The following is a 21,999-nucleotide window of genomic DNA, read 5'->3' as shown; positions in this document are numbered from 1 at the left end:
GCGTGTCGCACTCAAATCATCTGAAGAGTTTGTTCGCAAAAACCGATAAGTCCATTTTTGAGGATTTTGAGTTACAGTCTCTGTCATAAAGTACAAAATAATACCTTTTGAATGATATATTGGTCACTACATAAGAAAGGTACATTTTTAAAGTTATGGTCAAAAGAAGAAAAAATTTTCTTATTATTCTCTTTATTTTTCTTGACCTTTAATCGCAAATATCTCCATTTGTCAAATATGGACTTATCGGTTTTTGCGAACAAACTCTTCATCTCATAATTCGCAAAAATCTTGCGAATTTTGAAAATGACTGCATTTTCAGAAATTGGCGTAGAATAAAAAGTACTGAATCAAATTTAATGATTTTGGTATCATTGTCTTTTGCGGAAGATGTTCTTTCTAATGATGTCAAAAAATATATCACTTAAAGAACGCAAGGTACTGAAAATCCACCGTTCCGTTTTTTTTAACACCCGGTATAAGACGCCTAATTGTCGACACGTGAATTATTTTGATGAACTATCCTTTGTAAACACGAATGCTATTGAAATAAAAGTCTACATGTGAACTTGTGTATCATTTTGATAACCTATCAATGGTGGTGCTTTATTTTTCATCAAGTCAAGGAAATGTACCTCTCCGAAACATTTGTTTAAATTGTAAGAGATGTTGGTGGTATTTCTTGGATTTGACTAACCGATGGCACAATGAATAGGCCACCCGAATTATTACTTTTTTGATATATTTGATATAGGCTGAGAATATATACGCCGAAGAATGTATCTCATAAAAGTATGCTACTTTTCAAAGTCGACCATTTTTTTTTTTTTGGGGGGGGGGGGGGGGAGGGGGGATTCTGCACATTTACTGATCAGTGCATGTCGCTTTACACTTCTCATCAAATAACTGGAACATGTAAGTTTCTGTCAAACTGTGTGACTGGTTATTTCACATTCGCTGCCGACGTTTGGCTGCATTCGACCATTACAAAGCAACAGCTGCAAAGATAAGAGTAGACAGAAAACGAACGAAGGCATCTAGAGGTATGTCGTCTCGAAAAAGTTATCCTCCGTCACGTACCCAAAGCCAGGGGTCTCATTACCAACGTCAGGGTTCTTTTCTTCTTCTGTTTCTTTCAGATTGGGATACGATTTGCATTTCTCACCCTCAATATCTTCAATATCTTCCTCTTTATTGCGCATGCATTCATAGCCATTTCCTTTCACAACGTGGTATAAGTGTGGGGTTGCAAGCGTTTCTTCATCACAGCAAGCTCCTGGTAGCATGGCGTACGCGCCGACTTGCTTCGCACCTAGATTGGGCATCGCGTAGATCTGACTCTGGTAGATAGGGTGCACATTGGACTCACATGGGTTAGCTTCAGTGGCGGGATTGTGGACGGCATAGGCTCCTTTTCGTCGTGGTGATAATATCCGACGAAGGGATTTCAAAGTAGCAGTCTTGTGTGTCGAAGGAGAGTCAACCGCACTACGGTTGACGTCCGTCGTGTGGGGTGGGAAGGTCGTTGACCCAGAGTTAGTTTGGCTGGCCCGCCATTTCTTCCATCTGAGATTTAAATATTTGGACATGATAAATTCGAATACATAGTAATCAGTCACACTGGTTCTTGGAAGAGGTTCATCTGATTGGTAAATCTCTAATAAAAGCGAATTTCATTAGTTCACAGTCAAGAATCATTTACTTTGTTTGAGCTTTCGCCTACTCTTTTTTACAGGCGAAAGTTCACACAAGGTAAAATATTTTGTATTGTGAACTAATGAAATTCGCTGGAATGATTTACACTGGTTGTGACGTAAATAACGGATAATACTTTACCTTACTATGTTACTAAGTTTGATAAACAATTAGTGTAGTGTGCAATATTCAATCGTGCCTACAAACAATAAAAGGAAGCTCATAGCTGCACAGATTTTGACGTGAATAAAATACGAAAATGCTATGCGTTGTGTATCAGTCACGGCATTCTCGAGGTAATAGAATGATGCTGAATGTAATTATACCAATGACACATACGGAATACATGAGGAAAACTGATTTTAATTGGAAAGCTACGAACGCAAGGAATAAGGTGTTAGTATTCGATCTATTGAAGACAAGTACCTTCTGACACAACACGTTGTCACCACAATGATAACGAGAGTAAAGGCACTTCCTGCTGCCGCAGAGAATGCCATATTGTTTATGTGATCGCTAGATTCTGTGAAAAATGAAAGCAAAAACATTAATCGAAGATAGAGATAAAAGAGTGGGAGAGAGAGAGAGAGAGAGAGATTTTGGACTCCAAAATTTTTTTTCCACAATATTTTCTTGGTAATATATAGATGGGGTGTAGATCGTATCATTGTCAAAGCTTAAGATTTGATGAAAAACTATCGAAATCTGTCATCTATATTTTAGCCATAAGGGGATATGCGGAATAGTATTAATGAGTTTGGGGAATTTTGGTAAAAAAGCATAACACTCAGAAAAATGCAAATATTGCCCTTTTGAACAATTATACATTGAAATGGGCTCAATGAAGCATTGAATTGACAAGAGCACAAAAAGCATTTTATACGACAAAATTCTGTATGTTAATGACAGAATATAACTTTTTTGGAGAAAAGGCAGATATACCTACATTCCCTCAAAAAACCCGTTTTCTATGCACATCCAATATACCCAAACATTTTTTTTTTTTTGCATGCCTGCCAATCTCCCTTAAATTGTATTAATGGTACAGTCCTCAATCAACACACACTTCGCCATCTGTGTCCTACTGTGGGGTAGTCCTTAGGCCTCAGACCACTGATAAGGCATTGAAAAACATTTTTGATAACCTAAAGGGGAATCAAAAATTTTCCATTTGGAACGATTTTCCCGTACATATTTTTGCCCTTTGGCTAACTAATGACAATGAATCAATGCCCATTAAAGATTGAGTGTTGTTGACTTATTATGGTTGTACGCAGACATGTTTTCACCTTTGGGATGTAAGAATATTATGTTCATTCATTATCGTTTTGTTTTGTTTTGTTTTTGTTTTTGTTTTTGCTTTTGTTGTTTTTTTTTTTGGGGGGGGGGGGGGGGGGGGGGGGGGCTCAGTGTGAACACGCAACCGAAGGCTTTCAACCAGAGACCCAGGGAGCTTTTATACTTTTTTTTTCAATTTGAAATTCAACGATCAGGTGCACACTTTTCATGGAACATGTAGGAAAAGTTCAATCAAACTAGAAAGCAAGATAACTAGTTGGTTGCCAAATTGCAAGAAAAAGGCCAAATCAAACTAAATTTTGTAATTGTTGCGTGATTTTCTCATTTACTGATAAAATTATGTGAAATCTGATATTCAAGGACAGCGAAGGGGGGGGGGTGGTAAAGGCATACCCTCGGATCCGAGTGCCCTTTCGAAAAATTCAACGATCTTGTGCACTTTTTTGGGGGGAGGCGTTTTCGGGAAATATTATTTATCATGGAAAAAAAATATATCTATCTATCTATGCGCAGCAATGTAGCGGGAATGAGTGTGAGAGGAAAGGGTTGAATCTAATAATGTGGTGTGCATTTTTGTTTTACTATAGAAAGCAAAGTTTCCATGAAAGAAGTAAGAAAAATTAATATTTAGCAAAATGTAGGTTGCTAAACCGTCTTTTATCTTTCACCTCTTTCCCTGTGTACATCTTCACTGTGTACATATAGGTCTGTGGAGCCGGATAGTGCTCAAAGGCAACGACGAAACAAACGGCAGGGAATTGAGGGGCTCCCATACCACGATAACGCCCTGGGTGTTCATGCAACAGGATAACAAGATGTAATCAGCAAGCAGAAGAAAAAAACTATTGAAGTTGTGTATACGATGTAATATCATATTGACGTGATTACGGAGTTCATTGTCAAAATATATTATTATAATTATTATCAAACATTTTTGGTGTATATTCACCGGTCGGTGTTGATATCTGCGCTGATCGTCGCTTGTTACCGCCAGCAATGAAGGTGCTATCAAACATTGCCCTGTCCATGATTCTTCTTGACCTCTACATTTCTTTGAATGTGGCCATGAAGACAGTAGAGTTCAAAAAAAAAGAAATACGCATAAAGCAGATTCGACAAGAACTACGAAGAAGAAAATCAGTTTCTGTAAGACATTTAGTCAAAGCGGGCACAGACGTTTCCTTATCGAACAAGATTTGTATTCTCTCCCAACTTGCCGTGCCCTTCTTTCCGGTGATGGCTTCTAGACCTTCTCTTTTGAAGAATTTCACAGTTAGCCGCATCGAATTAAACCTGAATTTTGCCATATCATCACAATTACAGAATGAAACGGAAGTTTAGGTCCTTGCAGTTGTGATATTGCAAGCCTAAAACAGCTTCAACCGTCCCCTTAAAAATACAGATCATAAGTGGTGTGTGTGTGTGTGTGTGTGTGTGTGTGTGTGTGTGTGTGTGTGTGTGTGTATGTGTGTACAGATACTTAACATACAATGTTTAAACACAACTTTTAGCAGCAAAAGCTTCAGCTGTGTTTTTTTTTCTTTCGTTCTATGTAGCGCTCTATCATCCCAACTCATGACAACGCATCACATCTTTTGCACGCACAAACAACTGACAGTATTCATGGTATCCTTATAAACGCAATTAAGATAGCTAGACACGCTTTCAAAAACAAATTCAAGACTGCAACTCCATTCAGAAGAATATATCAACTTTACTGTTGCAACTTGCGTCATTAATAGCGTGCTGATTTAACTACTACAAGCTTTACTGTAAATACATCAATACAAAGGAAACGCTGAATGGAGAGATCTGATACTACGAAATGAAAAAAAAATACAACAAACCTTTTTTAAGGTTACAAATGAAACAAAATGTACTTCACTTACTTTCATTTCTTTTTATTTTCTATAAAAAGTGAAAAAAAAATCTCTGAGGTTTATCACCGTACGATTTAATACACGATGTCTGGAAACAGTATTCCTCAACCATGCAAAATTCAATTACGCGTGCTGAAGGAATATTCTGTAGGGACCTCATAACTCTCTCATGTTACGTTTGAAAGTTAGAAAACTCTCCGATTCTGTATGTTCGGTTGATCCTGCCTCATTCATTGCAATCAACTTGAATATGGTATGATATACGTAGCAGTCTTGGTTGAAAACTAAAGTTTGCTTTGCATATGTAGTTCCGTATAGAATATAATGAAAATAAAAACAGAAGAAGAGAAAGTGACCGGTGAATCCTTAATTAAAATTGCTCCAAAATGTTGGTAAATGCCGCATATGCAAATTGAGTGTTTGATAATTGTTGTCACCTCGTATACCGGATGTCATTAAAAAAAAAAGCGGAACGGTGGATTTGCACTACCTTGCGTTCCAAAAGTGATATATTTTTGACATCATTAGAAAGAGCATCTTCCGCGAAAGACCATGATAGCAAAATCATTACATTTTTTCAGTACTTTTTATTCTACGACAATTTGTGTAAATGCAGTCATTTTCAATTTTTTTGCGACTTAGGAGATAATAACTTGGGTGCGACACGCGTTCCATACGGTGAATTGTGTAAGCTCGTTGATCCATGTCAACAAAAGATAACGCTTTCATAATTAGGTGCGCGCGCACACACACACACACAGACACACACAAACACACACACACTCACACACACTGTTTTTTCCTGGCCCGTGCCCAATGTGAAAGCTGTATGTTTTGTTGACATGGATCACCGAGCTTACACAATATTCACCGTATGGATCGCGTGTCGCACTCAAATTATCATCTGAAGAGTTTGTTCGCAAAAACCGATAAGTCCATTTTTGAGGATTTTGAGTTACAGTCTCTGTCATAAAGTACAAAATAATACCTTTTGAATGATATATTGGTCACTACATAAGAAAGGTACATTTTTTAAGTTATGGTCAAAAGAAGTAAAAATTTTCTTATTATTCTCTTTATTTTTCTTGACCTTTAATCGCAAATATCTCCATTTGGCAAATATGGACTTATCGGTTTTTGCGAACAAACTCTTCATCTCATAATTCGCAAAAATCTTGCGAATTTTGAAAATGACTGCATTTTCAGAAATTGGCGTAGAATAAAAAGTACTGAATCAAATTTAATGATTTTGGTATCATTGTCTTTTGCGGAAGATGTTCTTTCTAATGATGTCAAAAAATATATCACTTAAAGAACGCAAGGTACTGAAAATCCACCGTTCCGCTTTTTTTTTTGAACACCCGGTATAAGACGCCTAATTGTCGACACGTGAATTATTTTGATGAACTATCCTTTGTAAACACGAATGCTATTGAAATAAAAGTCTACATGTGAACTTGTGTATCATTTTGATAACCTATCAATGGTGGTGCTTTATTTTTCATCAAGTCAAGGAAATGTACCTCTCCGAAACATTTGTTTAAATTGTAAGAGATGTTGGTGGTATTTCTTGGATTTGACTAACCGATGGCACAATGAATAGGCCACCCGAATTATTACTTTTTTGATATATTTGATATAGGCTGAGAATATATACGCCGAAGAATGTATCTCATAAAAGTATGCTACTTTTCAAAGTCGACCATTTTTTTTTTTTTTTTTTGGGGGGGGGGGGGATTCTGCACATTTACTGATCAGTGCATGTCGCTTTACACTTCTCATCAAATAACTGGAACATGTAAGTTTCTGTCAAACTGTGGGACTGGTTATTTCACATTCGCTGCCGACGTTTGGCTGCATTCGACCATTACAAAGCAACAGCTGCAAAGATAAGAGTAGACAGAAAACGAACGAAGGCATCTAGAGGTATGTCGTCTCGAAAAAGTTATCCTCCGTCACGTACCCAAAGCCAGGGGTCTCATTACCAACGTCAGGGTTCTTTTCTTCTTCTGTTTCTTTCAGATTGGGATACGATTTGCATTTCTCACCCTCAATATCTTCAATATCTTCCTCTTTATTGCGCATGCATTCATAGCCATTTCCTTTCACAACGTGGTATAAGTGTGGGGTTGCAAGCGTTTCTTCATCACAGCAAGCTCCTGGTAGCATGGCGTACGCGCCGACTTGCTTCGCACCTAGATTGGGCATCGCGTAGATCTGACTCTGGTAGATAGGGTGCACATTGGACTCACATGGGTTAGCTTCAGTGGCGGGATTGTGGACGGCATAGGCTCCTTTTCGTCGTGGTGATAATATCCGACGAAGAGATTTCAAAGTAGCAGTCTTGTGTGTCGAAGGAGAGTCAACCGCACTACGGTTGACGTCCGTCGTGTGGGGTGGGAAGGTCGTTGACCCAGAGTTAGTTTGGCTGGCCCGCCATTTCTTCCATCTGAGATTTAAATATTTGGACATGATAAATTCGAATACATAGTAATCAGTCACACTGGTTCTTGGAAGAGGTTCATCTGATTGGTAAATCTCTAATAAAAGCGAATTTCATTAGTTCACAATCAAGAATCATTTACTTTGTTTGAGCTTTCGCCTACTCTTTTTTACAGGCGAAAGTTCGCACAAGGTAAAATATTTTGTATTGTGAACTAATGTAATTCGCTGGAATTATTTACACTGGTTGTGACGTAAATAACGGATAATACTTTACCTTACTATGTTACTAAGTTTGATAAACAATAAGTGTAGTGTGCAATATTCAATCGTGCCTACAAACAATAAAAGGAAGCTCATAGCTGCACATATTTTGACGTGAATAAAATACGAAAATGCTATGCGTTGTGTATCAGTCACGGCATTCTCGAGGTAATAGAATGATGCTGAATGTAATTATACCAATGACACATACGGAATACATGAGGAAAACTGATTTTAATTGGAAAGCTACGAACGCAAGGAATAAGGTGTTAGTATTCGATCTATTGAAGACAAGTACCTTCTGACACAACACGTTGTCACCACAATGATAACGAGAGTAAGGGCACTTCCTGCTGCCGCAGAGAATGCCATATTGTTTATGTGATCGCTAGATTCTGTGAAAAATGAAAGCAAAAACATTAATCGAAGATAGAGATAAAAGAGTGGGAGAGAGAGAGAGAGAGAGAGAGAGATTTTGGACTCCAAAAATTTTTTTCCACAATATTTTCTTGGTAATATATAGATGGGGTGTAGATCGTATCATTGTCAAAGCTTAAGATTTGATGAAAAACTGTCGAAATCTGTCATCTATATTTTAGCCATAAGGGGATATGCGGAATAGTATTAATGAGTTTGGGGAATTTTGGTAAAAAATCATAACACTCAGAAAAATGCAAATATTGCCCTTTTGAACAATTATACATTGAAATGGGCTCAATGAAGCATTGAATTGACAAGAGCACAAAAAGCATTTTATACGACAAAATTCTGTATGTTAATGACAGAATATAACTTTTTTGGAGAAAAGGCAGATATACCTACATTCCCTCAAAAAACCCGTTTTCTATGCACATCCAATATACCCAAACATTTTTTTTTTTTTGCATGCCTGCCAATCTCCCTTAAATTGTATCAATGGTACAGTCCTCAATCAACACACACTTCGCCATCTGTGTCCTACTGTGGGGTAGTCCTTAGGCCCCAGACCACTGATAAGGCATTGAAAAACATTTTTAATAACCTAAAGGGGAATCAAAAATTTTCCCTTTGGAACGATTTTCCCGTACATATTTTTGCCCTTTGGCTAACTAATATAATGACAATGAATCAATGCCCATTAAAGATTGAGTGTTGTTGACTTATCAATGGAAGTCCTTGCATATATTATTCTAACGAGGGTATTCAAAGCGTTATGAGATAGAAAATAGATGAATAGGAAGTGCAACATGTCAAGGAACTTTCTACCGTTTGCTTTCAGAGTAATAGCGCCGCGATGCACTTCATTGACAGGTCAATATAAACAGGAATTAAGGAAACAAGAATGATCGTCAAATATGCAAAATGTGTTTCTCTGCTGTGACCACTTTCCTATTTTAACATACACATATTTTCTACCTCACATGATCCGGTGCATAACATCTCTCACTTTGGAGAACTACTCCTTTATTGGAATTTTGTTTTACCTGTAGTGTGGTTTTCTTTACGTTTCTACTAAGGAAGCAATATATGATTATAAACAATTAGGGACCGACTGTTTTATGACCCATCTTACATCTATAAAGGACATTGAAGGCAATTAATGGCTCGAATTGGACCAAATCGACGCAACTACACAGAAAACTAGTGACTGAGAATCAGTGGTTTTACACACTGATCCATATTCTAAGGGACAGTGTGTAAGAACTTAGGGACGTACCTCTGTTAGTAACTTTCTCCTTAACTGTCCTTACTACAGACACTTACCATCTTGACCTTTGGGTGTCGGCTGATTACAAGCGCATGTTATCGATGGTTTTAAGGAATCGACTGCAGAATGGTATGAAGATATAAGTTGCATGACATGTCAGCATTGTATGCGTAAGCGCGGACGACTTTTTACGATACATTTTTTCGAAGGATTTTAGGTGTGGCTTACATTTAAAAAACTTATGGCGTTTATGACTCCCCCCCCCCCCCCCCCCCACCACCACCACCACCACGACCACGAAATAATTAATAAAAAATAAATAAACAAAAAAATGCCGAGATTGATCTTACGGATGTGATGCATTTAGAAATCTACAATGTGATATTTTCCGATATTTTGTATATCAAAGCTACGTCGAAACTAATCAAGAGGCATCACTCGTCATAGCATTATGGTTTCAAACGTGCATAAACGATAAGTTTATCTTATGTATTGTTGTCTTTCCGTTACAGACTTTGTACTCTCTATTTACTCTTATTTGCCAAACAGGTCAATGGCTCTTGCTAATTCCTCACCACTCTTTATCTTTAATGTCATGATTTGTACGTATAGGCCATGTGCGCATTGCACATGTAGGCATACGTACATGTAGTACACTGCCTTGTGCACCGTATATGCTTTTCATGCTGCTTTATTTGTTCTTCAATGAGAAGTTGCGCAAATAATAAAATGAAGTTACATGAAAATTGAATTGGATAGAATAAAATATCTTTGCAGAGTTGTCAGCTAAATACAACAGCTAACTTGCGCTTTTATGATGTACTTGTGACAAAATTGTAATTGTCACATGGACCACTATTGAACAAGAGGCAGCAACTGCTTGAACATAACAGTTTTTTTCTTTGGATTTTCGGTTGTTCATACCGTAGATTGTTTTATGTTCATATTTTGTGAATGTTTAGTTTTGCATAAAAAAAGGGTAGGAAAAGAGACCATGTTTCACGTGATTCAGTGATACAAGATGCACATTCGATGTCTAGATTAATATGGTTTTGTTACGTTCCACAATATATTGCTGACTTTAGTATCGTTATTTACAAAGAACTATTATGATTATGCAGAAGTGATAATATGATACGGAGGTGGGATGTAAACAGACATGATTGTGTAATTCACAGCCTTATTACATTAGTATAAATTTTGTGTAGTTGTGTTTTTAATACACAAACCAAAAGATGACTGAGCGAAAACATTAATTCCTTTGCTTTTGCTTTGCTTTTTGTCAACATAACAACCTCTCTTTCTGGTCAAGACTCACCAATGTAGGCCAATACCTTCCCCCATCCTCCGCACCAACGCTCGTTATCCCCCGGGCAAGGTATCCCGCAGTTGTCCGTTAAATTCAGCCGATGAAAGTGATCAAAACACATAAATTCACATCCACACGTACACTCCGTCCCGTTAGAGATTCCGGCAAAGGGATACCCGCTTTCTCGGCAAAACGCCGTGCAGTTATCGGAGGTTAGGCTTGCACGGCTGTAATTGAACCGGTAATCGTCCCTCAAGCATTCCTCTTGGTAGCAACCAATGTAGTAACCGTCTGCGAGTATTCAAAAGACAGTATGTCGTCATCAGTTTTTGCATAATATTCATTAATTTCATTAGACGAAACATTGATTTTTGCCAGAAAGGAACATACTCTCAGTTTGTATGTAGACTTCTCTAAAGCGTTAGATAGGCCTACGACAAATCACGGCATGCTATTATACAAACTTGCCCGTTATGGTATAACCCCCTAGAATGGTTCTGGGTTATTTCCAAAATTGTTATAGATAAAACCCCCCAAAAAAAAATGAATTTTGGAGATTACACTACGACTGGATGAATAATAATCTATATCCGTTTGTTCGAGGGTTATATTTCTTGGAGAAAGCAACTTTTCAACATTAGTAGAAATGGCTCGTCTACGTCCAATTACGTACTGTGTCCTTGTCCCCCACAAGGAAGCCTTCCTGGCCCATTATTGTTCTCTATCTACATGTTAGTGACACTCAAATTTCTGTAAATGTTCTTGTATTTATTCTCTTTGCTGATGGTTTAAATTCATTTTATACTTAAAGCGATTCTAGAAGTTTTAATGAAAAACTTTAATATAAATGTGACAATTTTTTATACATGCGAATAATCATTTTGAATAAGGGAAATATATATATTTTTGAAATATTTAGTAACTCTGTTACTCAACTTCCTGACCAAGTGATAATTGACAATGCTGTCATTAAGGAGGTCAAGACCACAAAGTTTCTAGGAATTACAGTAGCATTGAAAATAAGCAAAGCTGGAATTATCGATATCGATAAGATATTTTATAAGTTAGTTACAAGAAATATTGGTATCATCAATTATCAATTATTCTCCCCACGTCAATACTTCTTATATTGCATGCAACTCCATTCTACCTTACCTCAATTATTGCGTATTGGTATGGGGAAATTAAAAAAAAAAATAGACAGAGTATAATTATTTGTTATGGAAAAAAGCAATGCAAATGATATGCAATGCCGCTTATAGATCACATATTAATGTATTGTTTAGTGAAAACCGCATTCTTAAGATTACTGACTTATATCAACTTCAATTGTGTTGTTTTACAAGCAATGTAGAAAATGATTGAAATCTATACTGTCTATAAAGCTGTATCAAAGGAAATGTTCCAACAGAATAATGTTATACATGATTACCCACCAAGAAATGACTGAGATATACAAAGCAAAGCTATCCTTATAAAAGGTAGGACCCACCTTTAGTTAGGATCGCTTTGTTTTACTTCGGTCTTAAACATGATAGCCATTTCATCTAATTTCATCAAAGTAACTTTGAATTCCTCAATAGTATAGTATATTATAGTGGTTTCTATAATTTATGTATGTCGCAAATAGCTGGAATCTGAATCCCCATCTCAACCAAACTATACTTTCCCTTTAAAAGGTTTTTAATCACATTCTATTTCATACTGGTGCCACTTCCGGGGTTTAAAAAAAGGGGACAAGTGCAGTGATACACCATACACCATACGTATTCCTGATAGTGTGAAAAAAAAAAAAAAAATGTCGAGAGCCAGGGCCGTTCCACCGACCCCGGTTCCTACTTCTCTGTCCTGATTACGTACAGCTGACTAACTACATTGGTTTTTTTTTTGTTCCTTGTAAAATATCTAGATTATGCTGATGCGATTTCAAACTTGCCAATTCAAATCTGTAAAAGCCAAACGAGCTTTATTTTTTTTTCAGGAGAAAGCAATTTTGTGATAAAGAACTCCTAACCACTGGAAATGCATTTATAGGTTTCAAAATTTAATGTCCATAATGTTATCATCTTTTCCATGCAGCATAAACCATAAATGAAAATGCCATCGGAACTTTTGCCCACAATTTTTGAACAAGTTCTGGATTCAAAAGTGACATTCTAATGTAATGATTATTAGTACAGTAGATTTTTACTTCTGAGTAAGATTGCTGTTTGTAAAATCGGGTCGAATTCCTGTAATGATAAAAAGAAATGCATTACTCTTGTGAAGAAGTAATTTATCGGTCAAGGTTGATGGTATTACATAAAATTTCGTATTGCAGAGGAAAGTCAATATTGTAATTGTGAAGGCACACAATGTATTATCGACGGAAATTATGACGATGCAATAATAATGCAGTAAGGCTCTACTAAAAATTCATTTGCAGCCTGATAGCTTGATTTCAAAATTTTGTAAATTTCCATCAGATCGAAACGTACAATTGCAAACACATCGTACATCGAAATTAATTATACAAAGTTCGTGGAATCACTAGTTCACCAGGATACATTGTCACGGCAGCTTTTGACTAAACAGGAAAAAGCATGAAGAAACACATCAATGGATATAACAATAACATGTCTATTCTGTTATAGTTCGGAAATATACTTACATGCGGAGCAAGTGGGATCGTCTCCACAGATAGACAGTGTAGTTACTCTTCCCAAGCTGAGAATGTACATGACCATAACTATACTCATTGGAAGGAGACATACTCGTGCCATGATAGTGCATTCAAATATTAACATAAAAGGCCTCTCGACTAAAATCTGAGAAGGGTAACGCTTTTTGCTAGTAGCCACGTGTAAGCTGTGATTTTCTTTTTTTTTTTAGCAGCAGAACGTAAACACATTAATTTTGAACTTGCCCTGTCGCTAGGTTGATGCAGAAGAATCAAACGATGCTTGAGGGCTATAGAATAAAACGATTGTAATTTATCATTGAATAAAGTGCCTTGCAGCAATTGTGAGATTACGCGCATGCGCACACAGCGATTACTCCTTCAATTCTCATTGCAGATCAGTATACATGTAGTTTCGAAAGGTCGTCTTTTCAGAAAGCATACCGATAAGTGTTTGTGTGTGTGCGTGTGTTTGTGGATATGTATTTTTGCGGGCTTATAATTCTGCTAAGATTTGTTTTACGCTTACATTTGCTAGGAAATTGATAAAAAAAGGATGGAAGTTGTGTTATTAGCTATCTCGGTAAACGTTCTCACTACCCTCTTTAAATCAGCCAGGCTGTAGTACTTTTTTTATTTTTCATAAAGCATGATAAAATTTTATCGATTCATCCTTTCATACACACAGTCATATATATTTTGAATCATGGCCCGGCATTTTACGTATTCAACTTATCTTAAGAAGGAAGTAACGCTATGCAGAATGCCTAACTTTTTGTTTCTACTTCAAAGAAGATCTTTCTCGAACGTTAATTGTGTCCATGTTTCTTTTCTTTGTTCACATATCACTTTATGCACTCATTAACTCAGTAACCAATTTGTGATGGGTATTCATTCATTTCTCTAATATGAAAGAGGGGGAAGGGTTTCGTGTAAACAAAATACACTGCAGCTTCACATTTGAATATTTATCTATGCATTTTAGCTTTAGCAAGATCAATTGTGACTTTATGAGAATTGTTATCAGTTGTCGTGGAATATGGCAAATCATATGATGCCTCTGTGTCAAAAATTGTGTTACTTGTTTGATATTATGCCAACGTTTTGCTGTATTAAGTCTCCAAAAACTCGGATCCTACCTCCCCCCTCATGAACCCCCCCCCCCAAAAAAAAAAAATAAATATTGTTGGGCATCACTTCAGTGCCGCCAAACATGAAATAAATATCAATAGAATTGTTCCCAGTGTGATGTGAGTCAAAGATGATGCTTTACTTATTCATACATTCGGAGGACCAGGCAGGCGTGGATTAAACGTTGAAGGGAGGGGATTTTCTGAATAATATAGTGCTGTCGTAGCAGATAATGCCAAACACGGAAGTGTAAGTGTGGGATAAAGATCATCAGATAGGCAGGCATCTCATTCTCTTTGACAGCTGAAGCCTCTCATAATACAACGTTCATTGTACCATTCAGAATTATGAAACAATAACTGTTATCAGAACTATGCTCTCATCTCTCAGCACTACTTGTTGTGAAAGGAACTTATACTTCTTTTCTGTGCTACTCCAGTGACTTTCCCACACTATTTGAATACTTCCTCCTATAGGCAAACGAGTAAACATTTCAAACACATTTAACACAATAGAATATTATTATTATTATTATTATTATTATTATTATTATTATCATTATGATTATTATTATTATTATTATCATTATTAATATTGTTATTGTTGTTATTATTATTATTATTATTATTATTGTTATCATTATTATTATGATTATTATTATTGCAGTTACTTCTACAGAGCTCATAATGATGACTAAAAAACCTGTAACGATATCAAACATTTTACTTGGTAATGATTTTCCCTGCAAGGCCAAACAAAGACACTGTTAATAATGCAAATCAGTACATTAATGACATTCTTTTTTTTTCTGAATGCAAGCCCACCTATCTTTATTCGATGACGCAGTTTAAAATCTACTAGTCTCATGAAAATGAAAGTTGTTGAAAATGGTTTTACACAAGGAGCTTACAAACTCGCAAAATATTATCAGTAGGAAACAACTTGAAAATCATTCATGATAAAACTGTTTGAGTATTTCCTGAAAAAAAAAAATGTATATATGAAAAGCTTAAAGCCACAACACTTAAATGTTAAAGGGAAAAATTAACAGCTATCACAAGTAAAAAGCTTTACGTTATCAGAATCTTGGACTTCCTGCTAATGGCTATAATTGCACTGACATGTTCTCATCGAACAATACTTATGCAGCAACAAGATATAATTAGTTACATCGGTGGCAGGGGTTTGGTAATATTTTGTAATTATTTGAAATCACGAGGTTTGTGTGTGCGAAGATGACCAATGAGATCATCTCGTGGTGGCGGATAATATAATTGTATCGTGTAAGCCTCACTTCATGTGCAATGATGAACTGATGTAGGTTGGAACTCGGTAAAGAATTGTTTTGTTTCGTAACTATAGAAAAGATCTGAAATATGGCCGGGAGTTGATTAATTACATTTATTATAGTTTCATTGCAAAACTGTTTTTGACCCCCCCCCCCCCCCCCCCCCCCCCAAAAAAAAAAAAAAAAAATAGATAATATGTATCATTTTGCTATCATCATTCTGCTATTATTATTCTGTCATTATTTTACGGATAACATTTTGTATGACATGACCCAGGAATATACTGAGTTTGTGACCCTGCATCACAAGACCAATAAAAAGTCACCAGACATGGAATTCTAGTTAAGGGTAGACGCTAAAAGAGCAGACTCTAAGCTTTAAAATGATGTACTATTCATTTCAAATAGACTCTCCTATTAAGCCTACCTAAATATCCTAAAGAAAGCACACACTTTAGTGTAAAAGAAGAAGCTCTGAAGTACAGGGTCTATTCAAGCGCTGCAGCTTAATTTTTACCGAACTGTGCTAGCTGTGCGGAGAATGGGACAGAAAAACAAAACAAAACAAAACAAAACAAAACAACAGGATGTAAGCCACCGAAGAAACAATAATGAAGGGATATAAGATTAAGTTAAAATTGAGCATGGCCTATCAACACATTCTGTCCATGATTAATTCCAACATTCAAATCAGTAGCATATTTGAATTTAAACTGAAGAGTGTGCAAAGAATTTTCAAGAAACAAAAAAGGGGCGTATAACGTGTCTAGGACATACATGATCTCACTACTTTACAAAAACGGCTATAGAAAAAAAAAACTGCTGAAATTCATTTTTCCATTCATTTTATGATTCAAACCAAGGAATGATGAGTCCTTACATAAAATCTAGGGGTTCGACTTTTTGTTGGTTTTATGATGCACGGTCCCATGTAAGAGACGTATTTTGATGCAACACATCGCCACATCAATTTGGTAACGATCTTTGGCTTGGCACATTTACCTGCCCTGAAGGAAATCTTCGTTTGCATTTACCGAGTTTTTCTAAAATATTATTCATGCTAAGTTTTGCATCACCCTTCTTGGATTGTGTTGCTGACGACGTAAACTACCTCTTTCAGTGTGATCACTTATCCTGGTAATAAATGTTAAAAAAGTGCGATTGACGTTAGTTGAGATTATGGTCATACGCAGACATGTTTTCGTCTTGGGGAGGGGTGGAGATGGAGGAATAATTATGTTCATTTATCATCACTTTGTTTGTCTTTTTTTTTTTGGGGGGGGGGGGAAACACGCAAGTGAATCCTTTCAACAAGATATCCAGTGAGTTTATATATATATATATATATATATATATATATATATATATATGAAGAGTTTGTTCGCAAAAACCGATAAGTCCATATTTGCCAAGTGGAGATATTTGCGATTAAAGGTCAAGAAAAATAAGGAGAATAATAACAAAATATTATTTGCTTCTTTTGACCATAACTTCAAAAATGTACCTTTTTATGTAGTAACCAATATGTCATTCAAAAGGTATCATTTTGTACTTTATGACAGAGACCGTACTTCAAAATCTTCAAAAATGGACTTATCGGTTTTTGCGAACAAACTCTTCATAATCATATATATATATATATATATATATATATATATATACATATATATACATATTTGTGTGTGTATGTGTGTTTTGAGATTCAACGATCAGGGGCTCGTTTCATAAAACTTGTTATGAATAACCAGTAACAATCGTTGTTATAATCTGCTGAAATCTTTGCAGCTGATTGGCTGAGAACACATTTTTCATAGAAACGTAGCAGTTTTATTACACTGGTGCAAACTTTGCATGGAATATGTAGTTGGAAAGGTTCAATCAAGAAAGCAAGATGACTCGTTGGTCCCCAAGTTACAAGAAAAAGGTCCTATTCAAAGTATCAAAATTCTGTAACAATTGTTGCGCATTTTTCTTATCAATTCATAGAATTATTTGAAATCTAATATCAAAGGCCACCAACGGGGGGAGGGGGTGGAGGGTGGAAGGAAATTCCCTTCCGTATGAGGGACCTTTTTCATATTTAGATTTGATCTAATCTGATGCATGTTGTCTACAAAATATTGTCATCACAAAAATGATATCATAAAGAAATATTATTTTTATTTATTCATTTCAGCGACATAGTGGAAACATGTGGGAGAAGGAAATTGAATCTAGAAAAAAATGGTGTGCATTTTTTTTTTTTTGAAAACAAAAAAAAAAGTCAATCAAAGAAGTAGGGAAAACAGATGTTCAAGAAATGTGAATGGCTAAGCCCATATCTATCTTTCACCTCTTTTCGTGTGTACGTCACTATGAAGTACGAGACATGTTACGGAGATGGATAGCCTGCCCTCAACGGTGATGACGAAACAAAGGGCAGGGTAGTCTAGGGCTCACACCCGTAAACACAATGGAATATTCCAGACCCCTTCACAAATACGTACCAAAGATACCAAAATAAATGAAGAAAAAAATTAATCAAAAATCAATGATGTAATTTGGGAAAAACTGAATAGCTGTAGATATTGAGTATGGATTCCTCTACAAACTGCATTTTGGTTGGAAGATGAAAGCTTTTCTGATGGAATTCGAGGGGACTATATTTCATTGGGTATGTGTACGGAAAATAGGTGGTTTTTTTGTTTTGTTTTGTTATTTTTTTTTTGAGTGACATGAACTCGTAGTCTGGCTTTGCGGACCCCTGGACAGAATTTGGGCTGACGAATCCACCCTGAAATTTTGATGGATGAAAGGGTAAATCTCACTTATCCAGGTTAGTGAAGCTGAAACACCAGCTATTTTACAGAATTTTTTGAAATTTGATTTCTAACACACTTCCCTATGGGGAAATATTTATGGGTGTGAGCCCTCTAGTTCTGGACCCTTTTTATCGATTCTTTTCACGCCGACTATACGCGTTAGGCCGAGTGATGGCGCGATCCCGAGAACTGCTGCACAGCTGCACCGAGCGGTGCGCGCGGCGCAGCAGTACTATTAAAACCCTTCAAAAAGTTTGGAAATCTGACTTCAGTTGTAAATTTCTCCAGTTTGTAAGTACTATACAATACATGCTTGATATCAATGGAAAGATCATTGAATTATCTTTGAATATGATATCCTACTCATTATGATCATGCATGCTATCAAAGTAAAGGGCTGTACTCAAAAGTGTCTGTTAAGGTCTGCATTGAAAAGCTGCAAAATGAACAGGAACTGTCCTTATGAATGAGAATGGTCGTAAAGAGTAAAAATAGAGAACATGTTCTTTTGTGTTATGTCTTTTGTTCTCAACTGGTCAGCCATGGAGGCAAATATCAATAGACATCTTAACTTCACATTCAAGTTTTCAGTGGTGCCATGCCAGGCAATTTTGATAGTTCATCAAGTTTTATGGTTGTACATCATCCACGAGTAAGCAATGTTCAAAAAGCCCGCATCATAGGGCAAATTGAAGCTGAGATTCTTCAAAAAGATGACAACGCAAGATCACATACAGCCGCGAGACTTGTGCGCAAGTTTCGAGAGAGAGAGAGAGAGAGAGAGAGAGAGAGAGAGAGAGAGGGCATCGCTAGAATGGACTGGCCTGCATGCAGCCCCGACCTCAGCCCCATAGAACATCTTTGGGATCAACTTGGCCGAGCTGTGGGTAAGAGGGTCACAAATGCAACGACATTGGTAGGACTCCGTCAGGTACTGGTTGACGAGTGGAACGCCATTCCTCAGCAGCGAATCACGAAGCTAATCAACAGCTTGAGGACACGGTGCCAAGCAGTGGTGCAAGCACTTGGGTCGTCCACCAGATACTGAGCCCCGATCATGTTCACTTACAATTATAAAGACAAAGTAAACATAAAGTAAAGACAGAAATAACGACAAAATGAAGACAAAAATAAAGATGAAACTCCAATATAACCAAGACCATGCCATTTCACTTCTTTATGTCTTTGTTGTGGTTAATGTGGCGAGGTTCTGTGAGTGGAATGGTTTGAGTCTTGATCGTTTGTGTTTGTGTGTGTGTGTCTGTGTGTGTGCGTGTGTGTGTGTGTGTGTGTGTGTGTGTGTGTGTGTGTGTGTTTGTTTGTTTATCTGTTTGGTTGAACGCATACATGTTTCATTACATAAAAATGCTGATGTTACAGTAAATGAACACCAAAGAAACATTGGGGAACTCACTCATAACGAGGAAACTGACTTAAGAACGTCAAAAAATGGGCCATTCTGCAGGTTTTAAAATCTGACTTTACCTCATATTTGTAAGCACTGCACCTCCATGTATACGACGATCACAACATGTATGGTATCATTTTAAAGAAAATTAAACAGTCTTTGTGTGGTATTAAGTACAAATGAATCATTTTTAAGGAAAATGAGAAATGATTGATCAAACTCAGATTTCCAAACTGTTTTTGAGGGGTTTATAGTGTATAATATATGTGACCCTGCACCACAAAACCAACAAAAAGTCGCCAGAAATGGATTTCCAGTTAAAGGCAGATTCTGAAAGAGCAGGCTACTATGCTTTAAAATGATGTATAACTCAATTCAAAGGGACTCCCCTAACCTACCTAAATACTTGAAAGAAAGCACGCACTCTGGAAAAGTGTAAACTGAGAAAAGAGGCTCTGAAGTACACGGTCTATTCAAGCGCTTAATCTTTACCAAACCGTGCTTGCAGTGCCATGAAAGGGACAAAACTCCTAAAAACACACTTACCCATTCATGTTAAGATACCAACCTGAAGAATAGTGTAGAAGAAGGATAGCTCTTTCAGAAAATATGAAAAACTCGAGATTGACTTGGTTGACCCATTTCACCTTTTTTGAGTCCTCACATTAAATCAAGGGGTGCGACTTTTTGTTCGTTTTGTGGTGCACGGTCGCATATATATATATATATATATATATATATATTATACATAACACATTCATATTTCGCAGACATATTATGCAGACACAAATTCACGTACACACACATATATATACACACACACACACACACACACACACTGATTTGCATGCTTAATGTTTAAACCTTACAACAGTAATTGTGCAAATTTTATTGTCACCATTATTATTAATGGAATAGCCGAATGGCAGTGTTGTGGTGGTCACATTGATATAATTGCTGAATTTTCGTTTTCTATTCAAATTAGCTCTATTGTTATGTTTATATGCAGGACAAAATAAGAAAAAAAAAATCTCAAACGAACGTTTGAGAAGTGTTTTTTTTTTTCTGTCAAGAGTCCTGATATCAAACATCACCATGCCAGAAAACCAATTTCAAAATTGTAGCTATAAAGGATACAAAGTCTGTGGTAAACACGATCACCTTCATAAAAAGGTTCACTCTGGAAAAAGCGTTATGTTTCGTTGTCTTCTTTCATTCTTGGTGTCGTTCTATCAGCTCGCAAGACAGTAAATTGCTTCTCACGTATGCACACACCATTGGCTGAATCCCTTTTAATACGCGCAGATAAGATAGCAAGACACATATACAGAAGAGAACAGAAAAAAAAAAAACTATAGCCCTATTGAGCAGATGGACCGACTTGACTAATTTGCTATAGCATACTAAACTATAGCTGATTGAGTCTCACCTGTTACATTAAAACAACGGAAACGTTTGGTCGAGAGCTCCAATACTTCAAAATTCACGATACAGCAAACTCTTTCCGTTGGGCCCAATGATAAAATTGACATCATTTTATTATCATCATCATTTTGAAACCCAGACATCTTCAAATCATTGCATTTCTTCAGTTGCCACGTTATCAATGTGTTATGAAAACGTGTGAATCATCAGGACCTCCTAACTCTTATTATGCCCTATTAGTTTGAAACATCTTCCATTCACTTTGGCGTTGTTTTACCTTTTATAAGCAGCTTAACTATGGTGCGAAATGATGCTGTACGTCAAAATGTACCGTATGTTTACCCAATACAACACAGAAAGTGACGCTTTGATCAAATTTGGAATAATTTTTGTCCAAACTGACATAAATTTCAGTGACACACAAACGGATGAGGTATTGTTTGATAATAATTACCATCGGCGCCTAATTGCTAACACATAAATCTTAATAAGAGTAGTGTCGACGCAAATGCCATTTAAACGAAGTTCCTCATCAATTTTATCAACATTTTTTAATACTATTTAATACCATACTTTTTATAATAATATGACGATTTATCAATGCTAGTTTTTTTTTATAAAGTTAACAAATATCACAGCTGACGAGTGATTTATGAAATGAAAGAGATTAAAGTGGTATATCTTAGTTTTGCACAATCGCATAGCAAAGTC

General features: G+C 36.4%; 1 long non-coding RNA gene across 1 annotated transcript; it reads right to left on the bottom strand.

The window, feature by feature from the left end:
* Positions 1 to 7,250: 7,250 nt before the first annotated feature.
* Positions 7,251 to 9,378, bottom strand: LOC139729010 (uncharacterized). Its single transcript, XR_011710848.1, has 3 exons — positions 9,324 to 9,378; positions 7,879 to 7,975; positions 7,251 to 7,323 (listed from the first exon to the last, which is right to left on the bottom strand). It is a non-coding gene; the product is annotated as an uncharacterized lncRNA (long non-coding RNA).
* Between the last annotated feature and the right edge of the window lie 12,621 nt (positions 9,379 to 21,999).

Source organism: Diadema antillarum, unplaced genomic scaffold, assembly GCF_040938485.1.
Source record: "Diadema antillarum isolate AM-2024a unplaced genomic scaffold, OU_Dant_1.0 scf00000020, whole genome shotgun sequence".
NCBI classification, from domain to species: Eukaryota; Metazoa; Echinodermata; class Echinoidea; order Diadematoida; family Diadematidae; genus Diadema; species Diadema antillarum.
This window is presented reverse-complemented; position numbering and strand designations above follow the sequence as displayed.